The sequence below is a fragment of the Archocentrus centrarchus genome, chromosome 22, assembly GCF_007364275.1.
Source record: "Archocentrus centrarchus isolate MPI-CPG fArcCen1 chromosome 22, fArcCen1, whole genome shotgun sequence".
NCBI lineage: Eukaryota > Metazoa > Chordata > Actinopteri > Cichliformes > Cichlidae > Archocentrus > Archocentrus centrarchus.
Genome location: NC_044367.1, coordinates 18302189 through 18320896, shown reverse-complemented (window position 1 = coordinate 18320896; position 18708 = coordinate 18302189). Strand labels below are relative to the sequence as shown.

Sequence of the window (18708 nt, the reverse complement as noted above, 5' to 3'; positions counted from 1 at the left end):
TCTCAGCTACAATAAAGACAAAAGCAGCAGCTCTCAAGCTTTTAAAACTTTTCTGCAGTGATGACCAAACAACCCCCGACTCTTAAGCTTAAACCAAAATTGGTCCCTGTGGGCCACAACTACGAGCTGAAACGCCAAGACAATAACTGCACTTTATCATGCTGCCAGCCTCCATACATACTGAGAGCCAGGAGCCACGGCCTTATAATGTGGAACAGCCTTGAGGCCAACTGTGGCCGTCTGGTTTAACCAGATTACGATTATGTCACACGGGAGATTAACAGACATTATCCAACACAGAAAGTCACAGTCATGTTTCCGCACACATGCAAGTGCGCGCGCGCGCACACACACACACACACACACACACACAGTACCAAACACATGCACAGCCATCTGTTATTGTCACAAACTACTGTATGCTCATTTTCTGCAGCACACAAAGATTAAACCTAGCAAAGAACAGGGGAGGGGAAAGATGCTGTGTGAACTGCACCAGCTGATAAGATCTCTGCTGAAAAATAGATTTTCTTTCCCAATCTCCTGAGAACTACCTCTGTGAATAAAGGATAAATAGATCATAAGAAGAAGAAAAAAGAGGGGGGGCATGGCAATGGAATTGTGTAAAAGAGACAGATGAGGCAGAGAAGAAGCATTAAATGTTTCTCCCTCTGTACATGCAATGGCTGCCTGCTCAGCTGCAGCTGACACAAAATGGAGCTGCAAAACTGGGGGGGGGGGGGGGGGCAAATGGGAGGAGGGGGTAAGGTGAGGAGAAAGTGAGAAAGTGTGACAGCAGCGCTTAGGGGGTAGAAGAGGAAGAGAGTGAGGGGAGCAGAGAGAGTATAATTTGTTCTCTCATCTGTCTGGGCTCCCTGTCTCACCTTGGCCCAGATTTACAGTCTATACTTCATATTCACTTCTGATGGAGGGGGAAAGCCAGGACAGGGACAGGACACACACACACACACACACACACACACACACACAAACTACTTATGGAGGCCATTAGTTCTCACACCCATTATTACTTCCTATCATCTAGTGGCACGTCGAAGATTTCACAGGAGTGAAAAGCCTGCTAATCTGAGCAGGCAGGTGTCAAAGCAAAAAAAAAAGAAAAAAAAGAAAAAAAAATGCTGTAATGTTGCAATAATGTGCAGGCAGCTGAGGAGAAAATGACTGCCCAGATTTAGACTGCAGCTAAGTGATTCAGAAGAAGAGGCTAGTGAGCTTTGACTGAAACAGATGGCTGATTTAAAACACAGCTTCAAGGAGGTAGAGTATGTAAATCTCAGCCAGGTGTCTGACACAAATGTCAAGACAAAGAAAAGGAGCGATTTAAAAAGAGAAAAGAAAAAAGAACCAAGCAACTGGCTGAAGTCATATTGAATGGTACATTCAATAATGCTTTGCGACCAGCTGAGAAAAGCACAACAGCTTTTCTCTACCAGCGGTGGAGTGTTTTAGAAAACACATAATAAAGAGATCATTACTTTATAGCTGTACTGCCACCAAGTCCATTAAGCAACAAGTCAAACTGCAGACACACGTTACTGACAACATTTGAACAATAGATCATTTATATCACTGCTAAGAGCAGGACTAAACAATGTGCTGGCTTTCAGTGGCTGTTCTTCTGTATTTTTGAAAGTGATTAAATAGATAATAATGTATTCAGAGAGTAAGAAAACTGTAGATGCATTTAGAGCTCAAAAGGCTAAATATATAGAACATCAGCCAGCAAATATTTTGATATAATTTCATTTCAAATGGAAAAGAAATGTCAGATTCTCTGCTGCTGTTCTTTATCAAATGACAGCAAATGTTGAACATTTTAGGTTTTGGTATTTACTAGATAAAGTGGTTCATGAATACATTCATATAATAACTGCATTATTTACATATACTAAAAGGCATTTGTTAGTTGCATTCCCACTTCAGGAAAGGCTGCATTTCTCATCAGGAAACTGTTCTTCCCATAAGATCTATTGCTGTTAGTAGTGGTTGGCAGCCCTGATTCGACTCTGAGCACAAAGCCAAATAAGGGAGACCACTCAGTAAATTCTGTTCAAGAAGTGTACTGCAAAACACATGCTAGTAAATCAGGACTGGAGCTCAGGGTTGTGAACCTCTGGAAAATTGTGTTCTGCAATAACTGTGAGATGTCACATGGTTAATCAAGCAAAACTGGCAAATACTGTCTAGATTCTCAAATGTTAAGATTTTCCTCTCATCTCTGTTTCATAAATTTAAGAGACAATTTTTCTTATTTACATTAGATTTTTCAAAGTAAGAATAAATGCATAAATTAAGTATACTAACATAATGACATTCCGATGGGATACACCACTAAGTTATCAATCAAGAAGTGAGTGACTAAGAAATAGCATCTGGTCTTATAATGTAATTGCACTGACTTGCTGTAATGGGTAAAAACAACATATGCTGGCATAAGCTTGACTGGAAAAGTACAACAGTAGTTTTTCATTTTGAATATATTGTATGAGGTGAATAGAGGACAAGAGTTTTTCCATTATCAAAATATTTGTTGTTTTCTCTCTTTTTTCTTGCGATTGCTGATATTGAGTTTGAGTCAAACACTGACTGTATCTAGTCAGTTTGGCTACAATACAAAGTCATCAAAGTATGACCAAGTGAAAGTTTTAACAGTTTTAGGAAGTAGTTTGTGGCATGCTTGTCTGACATTGAACTGGACTGTTTGGTTTGTATGTGGGACAACACTGGGAAGACAATACACAATCAGTAGGAAATAAGAGGTTTACAGGTAAATGATCTGTTTAAATAACGCAGTGTGGGCATGGCAGCTCTTAATCCAGAGTACACAGGCCGAAAGATAGAGCAGATGGACATCCAATAACATATCATTGAAAAGCAGAGAACAAAACCCAAAAAAACATCCATCAGTAAATATTCTGTCAAATCTCAATTCCTTTTAGATCTCAGCGGGATTTATGTGACATCAATAGGAAAAGAAGACACCCAGTATCAAACTACCTAAGTGTGAATTCATGATAATTTTTTTAACCTTTAAGTACAAAAATACTTTTCCAGAGTTCAGTTTTTGTGATTTAGCTTCCAAACCTGTGAGAAAGCTCCATCCAGTAGTTCACTTTACTGCAATTCTTGTCTTGTAGTGACCACTTAATTTTCCACTCTACAGTCCGAGAATTGACTTGGCACGAGCCAGTGAATCAATATTAAGTAAGACTGTGTACAAATAGCACTGACCGCTGAGACAAACATTTCCACGGCTGATGCTGAGGAGGTGGTGTTTGCTCTTGCTTGAAGCCGGCTGTTAACCTCGGCTGTATAAATGACACCTTAAGGATTTGCAGGTCTGGTCTGGTGCCAAATTTAGATCAGGCTGCTCTGAATGTAAATAACAAATCAAATACCCCCCAAGCCAGGCTAAGAATTTACTTATCTCCTGGACAACAAGCAAGCCTTTGAAAGTAGAGGTTAAACTAAAGGCCTCAAAATGAGTCAATAATGTATCATAACCTCTTTTTCATTGGCAGAGAAATATGGACCACACTCCTGGAGGAACCACAGATGCATTTCACACTTCTCAATCAATTTTTATGCATATCCAGGACTTTCGCTTGACTATTATACTGCTGGCCAACGCTCTGAAAGAAAATTCTTTCCACCCGGGGATTAGGGAACTGACAAATGCAGACTATTTGGTGAGGCAGCTTTTTTAGTTTGTTTTTATGCCCTGAGCTTTGGAAACAGCTGCCTGAGGACATGGGCAAAGCTCAACCTGTTGATACTAAAATAAAATTAAAGACTAATGCTTTAAAAGTGCATTTATTTGTTAATTCTTAAATGCTTTATTTATTTTTACAGCAGAATTAGTACCAGCCAGTCATTTATAAAGCAATTTCTTTAGCACTAACTTGTGTAAGGGCTACAAGCATTAAATGTTATCAAACAGTATATTCCAATTAGCTCTTTTGAAATGTATTAATGTAAAATTCATCATGAACTATAAAGTTTTCTATATCATTTTTACCATTACATTTCACATTTTATATTATAACTGTTGTCCTATTCAGTAATTTGTTAGTAGACCAGCAGACATAAACTTGTTTGAGGTTTGGTAGTTCACAAACGGTTAAAATGTCCTCATGTCTGTTTACAACTACAATAGAGCATATTATTAGTTATTTATTAGTATTTTGACAAATTACTCATAAATGGCCAATGTGGATAGGAGTTTAAAGTGTTACCAAAAATGAGCCTGCACAATCTGTAGTATGCATATCCTGTATGTGTTATCAGCCTAATATCTACCATACCAGAATGACTGTGTTACATCGCTTTTCGTGCCACCTTGAACTCTCTCCTGCATTCAGTGAGAGAAGAAGTGCTGTGGGCAGGCGTTTCTTTGAGCTGACTGTCAGAGGCTCCGTTTTTAATAAGGTGTTCCAGTCCACAAAGCTCAGCTTTACAGTGCTGATGTAAAATGAACTGCTGTCAGTTTCAGCAGAGCTAGAAATCCAATCAGCCCTAACAGCAGAAGACGGATGACGCACACCAAAACATCCATCTAAACAATGTGTAATTCCAGGTGAAACGAGTGGGAAATTAGATGCATTTTAAACTGATTTCCCCTTTACTATGCCTGCCAAATATGGCCTTTTAAAAAAATATCTATCTAGCTGTTTAATGTTTATTAACTTTTCACATTTAACAACACCCCCCTAAATAACCTCAAATCATTACTGCAGCTATGCAAACAACAACGCTAATTTCATTCCTTTATGTAATCTTAAACCGTAAACAGACAAAACCCCATCACTTTGTAGCTGGATGATTTTCAAATGATGGAAGTAACCCAATAATGTTCCACCTGCTATGCCTCCAGCAAGAAGAAAGTTTGGGGTCACATCATTATGCTGTTTTTGTCTCATGTTTCTATGGATTTACACATCGCTGATACAGTTAGACTCACATTTTGAAAAATAAGGAAGCAAGCTGCTGTGCAGTTGATATTTATAATCCAATACAGTCTTTTATGCATGAAAGCAAAACAGTTATTCACATTCACATTATTACCAATTAAATTTTTATTATCAAGTCCATTAAGTAAGTAGAAGTATCAAGTATTTAATACAGAACTTAAATGCAAAATACACTTAAAAGTCAAAGGCAGAAACATAAAAAACAAAGGGAAAGGTGAAGAAGTGAAAACCCCTCCAAACCAACTGAACACAGGTTAAAATAATGAGGGTGGGAAGACAAATCACAAAAGTCTGGAAGGAAACAAAACAGAGAAACACAACTTTATTAGAATTTTCAAAATAAAATGGGAAATGCAAAGAACAACCAAAGTCCCACACGTAAAACATTTAGACAATACACAGTGTGGCTGCTGTCATCAAATACAAATGTAGTTGAGTCAACCACAAAAAATTGCAAATGCTCAATCACGCGGGTAGTGCCAGTGAAATGTAAACTCCACCTGTCGTTCCATCACTTATATGTAAGACCGATGACAGCAAAACACAGCTGAAACACCTTTAATGTAGGGACACTATAAAGTTAACTATAACAGTCCCATTTCAGGGAGTTAAATATCTATGTATATATAGGACCACTGCATAAGAAACCAGAGATGAGCTTATAATGCTGAAACGCAAGGTAACACCAAAAGTGCAGTGAGCTTCTTTCAGATACATTTTTCTTAGTAAAGGCAGTTTGCTAAAAAAAAAAAAAAAAAGACAAATTAAGGTCTTGACTTTAGAAAAGAAATACTTTGTACTATTTTCTGTGTTCTTGACTGTTAATAGTCAGTGCCAGTTAATTTGGCTGCGTCAGCAAACACTGTCAGAAGGTAAAATCAGCTTGTTCATCCTAGCAACCACTGAGCCACCATATAGTAATCCCAGTGAGAGATCACAAACCTCCAAAACACACAAGACTCTCTCTCTCTATCTCTCTCTCTCACACACACACACACACACACACACACACACACACACACACACACACACACACACACACACACACAGTAAAGCAAACCTCTTCTCATTAGTGCTCAACCTGACAGCTGAGGAGCTTTTTAACAAATAGACTCTGAATACAGATTTTGCTGCCTTATGGTACAGAAAATGCAATTGATGTCATCATTTCATCAGACCCATCATTATATCAAGATTGCGTTACTATGTTATTTATAAAACATGCAATTTCCCTTTTCAAACAGCCTAGCAAACACACTCAGCCAAGCAGTCTTTTGTATGCACCATCTGTGGCAATAGAAAATCCTGAGATAATACTGTATGTTAATATATCTTGTGGTTATCAAATGTTAGTGTAACATTATTGTTTAATGTGAGCTAGGATAGCTAAAAAACAAAAAACTGTTCTCAAAGAAAATCTGCACTTTAAAAAAGATACAACAAAAACACACTGTACATAACTCCTGTGCTGTGACTGTTAATTTTTTTTTCGGATTTCCTCATTTGTAGTGTGTGTGCACGCTTTGATATCTCTGCAGCTCCATGAATACTGAAAAAAACAAATGGCCATTTATATCTGTATTTAAAACACTGTCAGCATCCCCAAATGTACATTTCTAAGTTAACAAAGTTTACTCCTATCCAGCAGCTCAATTCTTTTAGATTTCATCTAATATGATAACACTATGCAATATACTTCCAAAACATTTTTTTTCTCTGTACATGTGTAATGCTTTAATGTCTGTATATTGAGAGTCTGCAATCAAATTTGTTGTCAATGCAGTACCATTTCATGTACATATTACATTAAAGCATTGCATAACCCTGAAAATGTACAATTGTTGTATATGATGTTTCAGCCACAAAAATACAGATTCTACACTGTTACTTCCACAATCCAGTAAGTAGTTTTACAACAAATTTAAAACAAAAAAAAAAAAAAACTGTGCAAGTCCAGCTGGTGTTGCCAGTTATTTTTGGTATATCGAAATATTAATATGATTTTTCTTTCTGTACTTATCTGTTTTTTGTCTAGAGCTATGCTGCAATTAGGCCTAGGCAATATGTAGACATTTGATGTTTTACAGGCATTACTTGGGCAGGCCAGTTGATATATTAACAGCCAATCAAGTACATTTATTTTATTCCTCTCTGAATTACTTTTTAACCACAATCCTCTCCCTCTTATTTTCAAAGTTCTGTTTCTGCTAACTAGCAAGTGCTAATGGGCATGTTCCAGTCTTGAACATCCCAACTGGCTGGGTGTGCATGCTGTATTGTGCAGGGTTCTAGCCAGAAAAAAAAATTCAGGCCGGTGCATGTGTGTGTGTTGCTAATGCTAATTAGCGTGTTTTTTATTTATTTATTTTGGGCGGGGTCGTTGTCCGAAGCAAGGTCCGGGCAATGCCAAAGCGTACGAAGGGATGCGGTACGAGTGCTGTGTGTACACAAAACATGCGTTGGCGGAAGATTTCGGCTTCCCGGGTAATCTCCAAAAGTTACTAGAAAAAGTTGCTAGATTTGCTTACAGCTTGGGTGTCTGAAAAGTTGCTAAATCGATAAGTTGGTAAAAATGAGCTCCTGAGAATTTATGTTTAATAGGAAGCTTGAAATTGTCATTTGTGCTCCCCTTTTCCACTTCTTCCCCCTAGCTAATGTGTGAGCTTGTACTGTTGTGGATGTCCTTGAGGTCATCATTTGGTTGGACAGACTCAAACACCTCAGTCTTGGAATAGGTACCAGCAAGTCTGGGCTAATGCTGCTGGAAAACAATGGCCACGTACTGAGTGGGTGAAATTGGGCAAAATTCAGGTAGCGCTATCATAAAAAATCCTGGCCCCATAAAATATTTTTTTAAATGAATGAAAAGAGCATTTAATTCTCCTTCCAACTGTATAAAATCATGTAAGTTGGTGTATCCTTTGATTCTCAAATAAAGATGTGAAAAGTCAATGTTCACTCACTTCCTCCTGATTGCACCGCGCCAGAGGATGGACCCCCTTCGAAAATCCCTCTGTGCTCTGTCGCCATTGACCTTAGGCAATGTTTACAAATTTCTTATTCATCCCCAGAACCTCAGCTCTAGATACATACCTACTTTGCATAGGATAAAATTTTAGGAAGAAGTCACAAATTTCAGAGTTTTTAACATCAAAATACAATATGAATGATAAAAAAAAAAACATAAATCTAGTACCAAATTAAAGCGCAAAAAACAGGCTTTTTAAAAAGTTACACATCAATAACACTGAATCAGTGGCGACAGAGCACGATTGTTCTTAAACATATGCTTCAACAGGAGCTGTTACCTACATTATTGTGTGGTCATGTCGAGGTGTTTCACATGTGGTGCCGGCCGATAGAAACAAATCAAATTTGGGGACCGTGCTGACATTTTTAGATGTTAAGATTGTTATTCTCGCACCGATAAATCCAAAAACTGTGGCGTAAAAGTAGCCAGAAACCCACGGATGGAACCGATGGTGCTGAGCGCGCCACAATCAACCCGACCTGTAGTTGCATTTTTCGGGAGCTGCACATCAGGCTATGTGATGCTACGGCATAGGATGCTGGAAGGTTTATGGTTATGACTTAGTTATGGCGTAGGTTTCCCACTGAAGCATAAATCAAGCCTGAACGATGAAGATGGTAATAACAATGATGGGAAATTACCCTTACAGGCAAATTTTCATAGGCTTCTTCCAAAAAATGACTGAGCTGAAAGATGCAGCGAGGGCAGACAAATGTCCTGAAAGCATATTTAGATGTTAATATCTTAAAGGTTTGGCTACCTAACTGCTTCAAGAAAAATAGGCTAACTCTCCTTACGTGTTTAATTGAGTAAATGGTGGTTTCCAGCTTCAACTGTGCATACATTTTGTGTAGGGAGCTTTTGAAAATGCCATTTTGTCCAAAGCATCACTGGGGCAACTGGCCAGGAAGGCATTTTTTTTTTCAAAGCCATAACTTTATAAATATTCCTTCTCATTAAGTGATATTTGATTTATGTACAATAGAGGGTATGACTGACAGGAATACAGACAAAAACAATGGCTATCTTGTTTACTTTTTTGTGCAAGGGGGCCTATAAACCACTTTTTCAGCAGTTTACCAAGGTGCAGGCAGGGGGTTACTTTGATATGCAATAGCTCAAAGACCATTTGAGATACTCGGCTGAAATTTTGCGTGTATATTTGGTGCCCTCTTGATTTTAGTAAAGCAATTTTCCACATTATATTTTGATTTTTAATTTTTGATTGCCAGTACCTACTTGGACTGTAGCGAGTGACAAAAGTCCTTGTCCGGCTCTCAAGCTCAAGAAGCCGAGGGCTCATTCATGTGTTGCTGCAAACCAGAACAAGGACCATCATCTGCTGCAGCCCAAGACAATAAAGCAGAGTTTGATCAGGTTGGACTAAAAACTTCCCTGAGAGACAACTGATTATATCAACCACCTTATTATTTGTCACAAAGTACTTGGCTATTAGCAGGGTTCTAGCCAGCGGTTGACTGCCCAGTGCTGTGCCATGATGAGGTTGTCTTGTGCCAGGCTGAGAATTTCACTGGTTCACTACTGGAACTCTTCGCTATCACTGCAATTAGCAAGCAGGCACGCTGTATGCCCTGTCGCTGATACCAGACTGATTTGTTTTCTGCTAGATCGCTGCACTAAAATATTATTTCACCGCAATTCACAATCTACCATGGGGACAGACATGGAAAAGGGGAGCACAAATTAAAATTTTGAGCATCCTATTAAACACAAATTCTCAGGAGCTCAGTAGATTGAGCAACTTTTCAGACCCCCATAGTGACTTTTTTTCCCCCCAAAAAGCAACAAGAGACAAATTTAGCGATTTTTTCCGTTGACTTCTGCGACTTTTGGAGATAGCCCCGAAAGCTAAAATCCTTTGCTGACGCCATGTGATTAGCCTCCCCCACACGCCGGGCTGAATTTTTTTTCTGGCTACAACCCTGATTAGGTATTTGCAGAGTACCTTATAAACTGTATAATAGTTATTTTAGGGAAGCATGCGGGTTCCTTATTTCGTGCATAAATACGAATGCCACCCAGTCTGTCTGAACAAGTCCATGCAGTCACAGAAAGCTGGCAGGCATGCAGACATCCATTTAGAGTCTTGTGCTTTCCATCTGATGACAAAATCACCTGGACCCAAGAACTTTGTCATTTTTGCAACTTTTCAGAGCCCTTTATTGACCTTTAAAAAAACCTAGCAATATATCTAGAATATTTTGTTAGGTGCAAGCTTAGCTACCTTTTGTACAAGGGAGTCACCAGTACTGCTCTGCAAGCATGAGGTTTTGCTTTTCCAATACAGGTAATCCTGTTTGTTTTCTGTTTAGTAAGTTGCAGCAGTGCATTCACTTGAATGCACGGTAGCTGAAATAGACATGAACAAGCTGTGGATGTGAACAAACTCAGGGCAAAGGACATTACTGTGGTAAAAAACGTGATTTTAGTAGTGCATATCTGGTGTTTCATATCATTTTGGTACTGACCAGGGTTATAATAGTTTTGGATTTTACATTATAGTTTAGTTTTAGTTAGTTTTTACTTTTTTTTCTTTAATTCAGTTAGTTTTAATTAGTTTTCAGAGTGGATTTTCTCGTTTTTATTAGTTTTTATTTTTGGTTTCATGCTTAGTTTTAGTTAGTTTCAGTTAGTTTCAGTATTAGTTTTAGTATTTTCATACCTAATCAGGTGCAAGATTCAAGGCGCAAAAGTGACTGTTGTGTAATGAAAACTTGACAAAAGATACAGTTTAAAGAAATATATTCAACAACCAACTGTTCACAAGACATGCTAAATGTGTGTAATATTAAGGACACACATGAACATCAACAGGGAGAAACAAAGAAAAACATGAACTCCCAAACTCAATAAATTCTACAATAAACTCCACAATAAAGTTCAGCATCAGTGCAGCAGATTAACAACAGCTACATGTGGTGTTTGACAAAAACAAACTCTTTGAAGGAGCCAAAGCTCAAATCCAGCTGCATCCTGATGTTCTCACCACCTGAAGCTGCTTCTGTTTTGGAGCTAGCTTGGTTAGATGCTGCTAATTAAACCTGCAGGGTCTTTGCAGCCTCTGTACACAACCTACAGAAGTTGCCGACCTCATGTCCACATTTATGCTTGTGTAGCTGGATTGTGTGTGTTAATTACCTTGTGGTCGTGTGCAGGTGTTTGTACTCAAAGAACCTCCATACGGGACTCTGCCGCTTTCTCGGCAGACCGCAGCCATTACTTTGCGGACCAGCGCGGTGAGCGCACGCGCATGCGCACTCACACACACAGCTGTCCTGTGGCGCTCCCAGCTTAAACTCGGAGAGCGGAAACAATGATTTCATATCAATCCACAAGGCTTAAAAAAAAAACAAAACAAGTAAATGAAAGTCAGCTTATCGATAATTTCAGTTCGTTTTAGTTAGTTTTGTAAACTCACAATTCAGTTTTAATTAGTTATCGTTTTTTCCTTTTAATTATAGTTTTTATTTATTTCAGTTAACGACAATGTTTTTTCAATTTCAGTTTTCGTTATTTCGTTCGTTTTCGTTAACTATAATAACCCTGGTACTGACCAAATGTTCAAAAATTGTGATGAGCTGAACTCTTTTTAAAACTGTTCGGTTACAGAGGACTGACACTAGTCACCAGTGACATCATGGATGCTTGAAGCCATGCAATGTAGTGCATGGTCTAATGCCTCTTTTCCACTAGTACCTAACTCAGCATGGCTCGACTCGATAGGTCCTGGCATGGTCTTGTTTTGTTTCCATTACCACCATCTATTACCATCTACCATGTGGGCAGAGTCGATATACCAACGAGGGCAGTAGCCCCTTCACATAATTTGTATGTGACTCAAAACACAACACAAGATGAGATAGAGGCAAGCTAACTGTAGCTAATGCCAGTTTATTATCATCATAATGCATAAGTCCCCCCGTGCAATGTTTTAATGGATGAAGGTTATCATTGTTAAGTATTAAAATATGTATGCTGTGTGCGCATTTCAGATGGCTCTCTTGTTGCAAAACTACCGCTGCAAACCATCAGTCTGGGCATTCAACCGAGCCTCCCAGTGATTTGCGAGCTTCCATTTTCTTGTTGTTGGGTTTTAAAAATAGTGCGATTGATTCTGGTGAAGGAGTCGCTCTCATGACTCAGCTAGTGACGACACTCCCTGGCCAGTCAGTGGCATGCTATTCTTCAACGTTACATTTTTGGGTAACTTGGAATCCCAGCTGAGTGGGTACTAAAAAAGTACTTGGTACCAGGACCTAATGGAAAAAGCCTACAAACAGTGCCAAGTTGAGTCAAGCCACGCTAAGTAGGTACTAGTGAAAACGCGGCATTAGGTTAGCAGGATTAAACTACTTTCCATGAAAAAGTGACAGCAACATAAAAGGAGATTAAGTTTTCAAACTAGCAGAAAAGTTTGTTTCTGCACTCATCTCGTGGCTTTAACTTACAAATGAACATTTATCACATTTTTTAGATATGTATTGTGCATTGCCAACCAGTTAAAAACTATTTAAAATTATATAATGTTTAAAATTTTAGGTTCACATCCCAACCTTATGCCATGATCCTACAAATTCAGCTTCGCTTTACAAGAACATCATTCTTCTTGAGAGTCAACAGGTCTGACAACAGCAATACGGTTAATTACAATCCAGGAAACCACACAAGGAGTGCCTTGAATGAGCTAGCAGTGACAAAACTATTTTGAAAAGCTTTTCACAGGTTTTATTTCATTTTGACAAGAGCAAGCTGCAGGGCTTTTAGTGCGTAACTACACTATTGCAGGACCATAATTTAACTTACAAAATAAGGTGTAATGTGTGCACAGTGGCGTAATTCTAACATAAAAATAAACATCAACTACTATCACCACACTAATAAAATATAGAGGACTTCTGTGATTGCTGATATGGTTCATTCATTCAGAACTTTGGACCAAATACACCTATAAAGGCCACCTTTTATTAGCTTGAGCAAAACATAGTTAAATAACCGGTTCTTTTTAAAAATTTTATCGAAGGTTTCACTACTGATGTGTTACATGGCTAATCGCTGAGTGGGTACATATGGCAGTAATATTTGTTTTTCTTCTTCTCTGACTCTTGCAACCCGCCAAAAGCTGGACAATATAATCATAGTGCCTTTTCCCCCCAACATCTTAAATCAAGGTCACCATTTAATAAGCTATGACAAATGTCAAACCCATTAAGTAATCCCCTGAGCTGTAACATTATAGGGATATGGCTCTAACAAAAAGCACACTGCAGCTGAATGGTGAAAGTCTCTGGCTAAATCACTATCAAGCATTCATAATACAAATCAAGATCTGTGCTTTACTATTTGACTCAAGGTCTCACACAAAACTGATATATTTAAATTTGAAATAATTACAGTATCCCACTGTCAAGATCCATGTAAAAATAAATTTGTTCTGCAACACATCTGCCGTCCTTTAAAATAACTACAAACAGCATTATGTGTGAATAATACTTATATCCAAGTCCTTTCTTAGGCTTTCCAGCTATGGTGAAGAGCCAAGAGATTCGAGGGATAGAGGTAGGATTATTCACCATTTCCCTTAATCTTCTGTTGCTGTCTTAAACATTGACATGCTCAAGAAATGTCAGCCAGTGTCAGCTTTAAATTATATTCTAAGCGAAAAGGCAAGGATATGTATTAGTATTCACTTCATGGATACAAGTTAACCACTAATGTGTGAGCTAAATAATTAGAGTTTTTCTACTGTTTTCATACTAGAAAAACTACTACAACTACAATGTGTTTTAGTACGTTAAGCTACTGCAAGAACAGGCAGCAGTATATGGGTTCTTCTGCTGGAAAAGTAAACAACCTTTGTAATGCAAATACCACTAAAATGTGTTTTGTCTGTGACGCCTTACATGGAAGCGTGACAGTGTGTGTTTATGTGTGTGTGTTTAATTTTTCCAGACAGGTTTTTGGCCTCCTTCCAAAGGAAAATCACTAGGACTGTAATAACAATTTGTGTAGCCATGTTTTTTGTGTGGTTTCATTTTTGGTTTAGCAAATATCCAGAAATAACAGGAAAACGCTTAGACTTCTGTGAAGTAAGGTAACACACATGGAAAAAAACTGTGCAGACCAAATCTGCACCCAAAAGGATATACTCCCCCTTAAAAGGATATACTTACATGTACAGATATCACTTACATTGTACATTATCACAAAACTGTATCCTAATAATGTAATAAATGGGAAATACACAAGGACATGTCAATTGACCATTTCATGGAAATGTACTCAGGATTTCGCAAACAGAGCTGCATTCACATTTGGAGGGACAGATTTCCAGACCAGGCAGACACATATGACTACACCTTCAGCAAATGCAATCATCAGCTGCATTTTCACACGGAATTTTGGATCATTTTGGATTATGACGGACCTCTTTCTGTAAATCACCTAAATACATTTTAAGGAAGCAGTAGTTTCCTTATTGCACTTGTTCAGCTGCAGCAAGAAAATGAGAAAGAAAAAACAAACAAAAAATCTAGTTTCTACTAAGTGATGGGTTAGTCTCAGTAAGGTACTATCTGTAAGATTGCTTGTGGGAATCTCCACTTGTACTTCACTAGCCATCCTTTTCCTGTCTCCAGACATAGTAGATCATTTTCAACAATGATTCAAATCAATGGAAGAAGCACTTACAGAAATATTTCGTATTAATGTTATGATGTACTCAATCTGCCAACGATTCACTTGCAGGATTATTCCTCAACAAATGATCACGAAGAATTTTGTAATATCCTGATCACCTTTTAAATATACAGTACAATATGCAAGATTATTTTATATAAACAGATATCCCAATATTATGCAATTTTGCTAAGAAAATGTCAATTCATAATATGGTTATGGACAAATAAACTGGCCTAAAATCTGCAGATGACAATAATACATGGTATATTTCTAACAGCCATTTATTTAAAGAAATGCATCAAAGGCCTAAAAGTTCATCATGTTTTATTTGTTCTGTAGTATAAAAACATTAAGTGATAATGGAAGGAAAGCGGGCTGCAGATAGCAAACCAAGACAGCCCGCATGAGAAATCACATGGCTGACTGTAAACAAAGCAGTTATGCAACAATCTGAGATTCATGCAAACTGCCAGCAGGCACTCTGACCCACTATAACCGATCTCCTAACTACACTACACTGGATGAGCTGCACAAGGGTCAGTGTGGGAGGGGAGCAAGGACTGAAACACATTTAAACCTGTAGGGGTGGCTGGTGGAGCCCATCCCCCCTTATGTGACTCATGTTTCCCCGCTCAATGTTGCCTGCTTCCCGCACAGAAGGGGGCGGGAAGGGGGAGAAGAAGCGCCATAATAATCATGTTAAACATGCAAGAGCCCGTCCTGTAGTTTTCTACTGAAAAGCGTTCACATGCTGTCATTGATTAATAAAGCAACATGTTTATTTTAATGCTTGGAAAGTCACCACTACTCCCAAGAACTTGAAGGCATGCTGATGTTGACACAGGAGGGGGGGGGAGTAAAAACTGGGATATCTCACGTTGTGTATCCCTGCGTATGCAAAAGGCAAAACTGCCAATTGGTTGATAACAACAATGTCAACAACAACGTGGCAAGTAGCGTTTGAGCTGGTGACAAACCCGAGCAAAGAAAGCACCGCACGGCAGGAGGGCAATACTGTACAATCATAATACGGCTGTGCAAATGAGAGAAGGTGATGCTCTGAATCCTGCCTTGCAAAGACCAAGAAAACACGTCACACCGCATGGTTCTTTATTTGTTGACAAGCCAAACTCCTTCGCCGGGTGGAAATCGGTGGCAAAGCAGGCCAGTGCTGCGGCAGCCACTTGCCCTTCTAGCAAGTTGTCTTACCGAAATTTTTGGGGGCTAGCTCGCAAGCTAATGGCTCCGCTAGGCTACAATGTAAGTGAGGAAGAGAGAGAAAACACATTCACCTCCGTTAGCCGCTAGCGCCCATCCCCCAACCAACCAGTGTTCCCTGTCTGTGTCCACCATCTTTAATCTGTGTTCCGTCTCACTTCCCACCGCTCAAAACACGACAAAAACACAAGACACTCACCTTTAACGACCATCGCCAAATCGATTATCGCCTTCCGAACTAATAAATCGATTTTCGTTTTAATATCGTGCGTATTTTAATATTGAAAGTTGGCCGTGCGAGTGGAACCGCGCCTTGAGAGAAGAGCAGCAATCCTAAACCGCCATCTGGTGGTATTTTCCTCTCTGTGATGCAGCGGGAGCGGCGCAGCCTCAGACCGAGACACAGCTGCCCCCTGGCGGACACACCGGGTCGCGGCGGACACGAGCCTCCGGGGGCGAGCGGGAGAAGGGAGGGACCCGAGACCCCGCCAACACAACGCTGACGGGGACGCGCACAGAAGCAGCGTGACTCCCCGCTTCTCTCCCAGTTGAGTTATTATTTTGAAAGGCTTGTTTGGTGAAAATTGCATATCAGAAGCAATTTAAAATCCCCAGGACCAAAATGTGCAAGCACTTAATGGTTGTCCTCTGGAATATTATAGCTTTACATTACTCAATTCTGTGTCTACATCACAAAACCCTTAAGTAATTCCTTTCTTTCTTATAATTAAAATATTTATAAATATGAGTTATTAAGTACACCTAACTACAAGTGAAGCATACAAAGAGTAACATCTTTGTGTGCTTTGTTCTGTCTCATTAGCAGTCCAAAACCCAAAGAGATTTCATTTATTATCCCGTGTAACAAAGAACAAATGAAATGACTGCAAATCAATCAATCAATACAACTCTGATAAACTTACTTTATAAGGGACATTCTGTGTAGAGATGAGGGTTACTTCTAAGTTTCTTAAGTTGACAAGGTGTGACAAGACACAATGTTTTCAGGCCACAATCCTGCATTTTGACCTTTGGCCTGCATTTAAAAAAAAAAAAAAAAAAAAAATTCTACCTCCCACCCCACAGGGAAAGAGAACAACAACAGCAACAAAAAAAAAAATGTGCACATGGCCACAGTCCTACAGCAGGTCCCTGGGCTGAAATTGGATGTGCATAAACCCAATTACAGAGCCTGGATGTACTCACATTACTCACTCTAGCTCAACGTGGCGTGATATTGCCAGTAAGGGAGGGTGATAGAAACACACAGACAGAAAAAGAAATGACTTCAGTTAATTATATTAGTCCCACATCAGTGTCATTAAGTGGATATCAAACACCAGCATTAGATACTGTACGTGTGTGAAGGTTAGAGAGTGAGTGCATAAATCAAAAAGAAAGGTTGCTTAACCTTTATTACATCTTTGCCATAATTAAGGCAGGGATACGTCTGCAAATGCACAGATAAACGCAAGCGTACACGCACAAACACACAAACGTACCAACCGGTTATTCATCTGACGGATGCACTGTTTGCCATAGCAACGCCACATCTTGTCCATAAAAGCTGCAGCAAGATCCTCCCCTCAGGGCTATTTGACACGCAAAAACACACACACACACACACACACACACACATACACGTTTGTGTGACTGATTTTGCGAGGACATTCACTGATGTAATATATTCCCCAACCTTAACCATCTCAACAGGCCGCAGTCTTCCTAACAGACCTGAACAACACTTGGGGTTCATTGGAAAGGGTGGCTTTCTTTCAGAAATGCTTCAATACTTTTTTTAAGGAGCTTCTTATCATCATTGGCCTACAGTGTTAACCTACCCAGCAGGCAATGCAAGAAAGCTATGCATGTCTGATTCACAAAAGTCAGCAGACTAAATGAAGAGAGCACTTTAGATTTTGTACTACAGAGGCCTACTTATGTTTTAGTGCATTTATACTTTTTCATTCTATGGTTCCAGATTTAAATGTGTTGAATTTGCATATATCAACACCTAGATTTAGTACATTTTCTTTTTGTGTATTTCTTTTAAAAATAGCTTGAATGAATTAGCGCTGACTCAAATAAAAAAGATTAAAACTATCTATTTCTGATACTATTATAAAGTTCTTCTGGGGTACTGTCAGGATTCCTACTTATCATAAGCACATGAATTTAATTTTTCTCTTAACTGCTTCCAGGTCAAATAATTGTAGCCAACTCTCATATCTCTTTTTTCAGCCTTGCTTATTCACATATTGATTTTTTTTTTTGTGATTTACGTCTGTTTTCATCATTGGCTTTATGATTTACTACAGACCTACCTATATTTTTTTTTTTTTTTTTTTTACAGGACCTTTTATGATAGGAATGAATGTATGAATTATTTATGCTGGAACAAGATCTGAAAACCCACAAGTGGATCAGAATATGGTCACGATGGGAAGATGGAATACTTTTGAACATTCAGGTGCATCAGGATAAGCAAACTTCAGCCTTTATAAAGCTATGATAGATGGGTGACCTGTCCAAAGTGTATGCCACCTCTTGTCTAATGGATGGATGGATGGATGGGTGGAAACTAAAGTTAATTCTAACAGTTGAGGGGGTGTGAAAAGTGAGGAATAAGCTAAAAAAATCTTCTTTTTTCCAAACATTTCCCACTCCAGTGGTCTGCGACTTAAAAAACCCTCCCAGAGACAGATAAAGAACATAAGCACACCCACACAGATATACCACCATAATTATTGCTATTATTCTTTAATGCTG

The 18708-nt window shown here is 38.8% G+C and overlaps 1 protein-coding gene across 2 annotated transcripts in view; it reads right to left on the bottom strand.

Annotated features, from left to right (window-relative positions):
* Positions 1-16344, bottom strand: part of stag1a (STAG1 cohesin complex component a) — a 44662-nt gene extending 28318 nt beyond the window's left edge. The window contains exon 1 of one of the 2 annotated variants that reach the window (XM_030718675.1): positions 16139-16344. The gene's annotated coding sequence lies outside the window, so the exon portion shown is untranslated. The remainder of the gene's footprint in view (positions 1-16138) is intronic. The other variant, XM_030718674.1, reaches the window with a different exon arrangement.
* Between the last annotated feature and the right edge of the window lie 2364 nt (positions 16345-18708).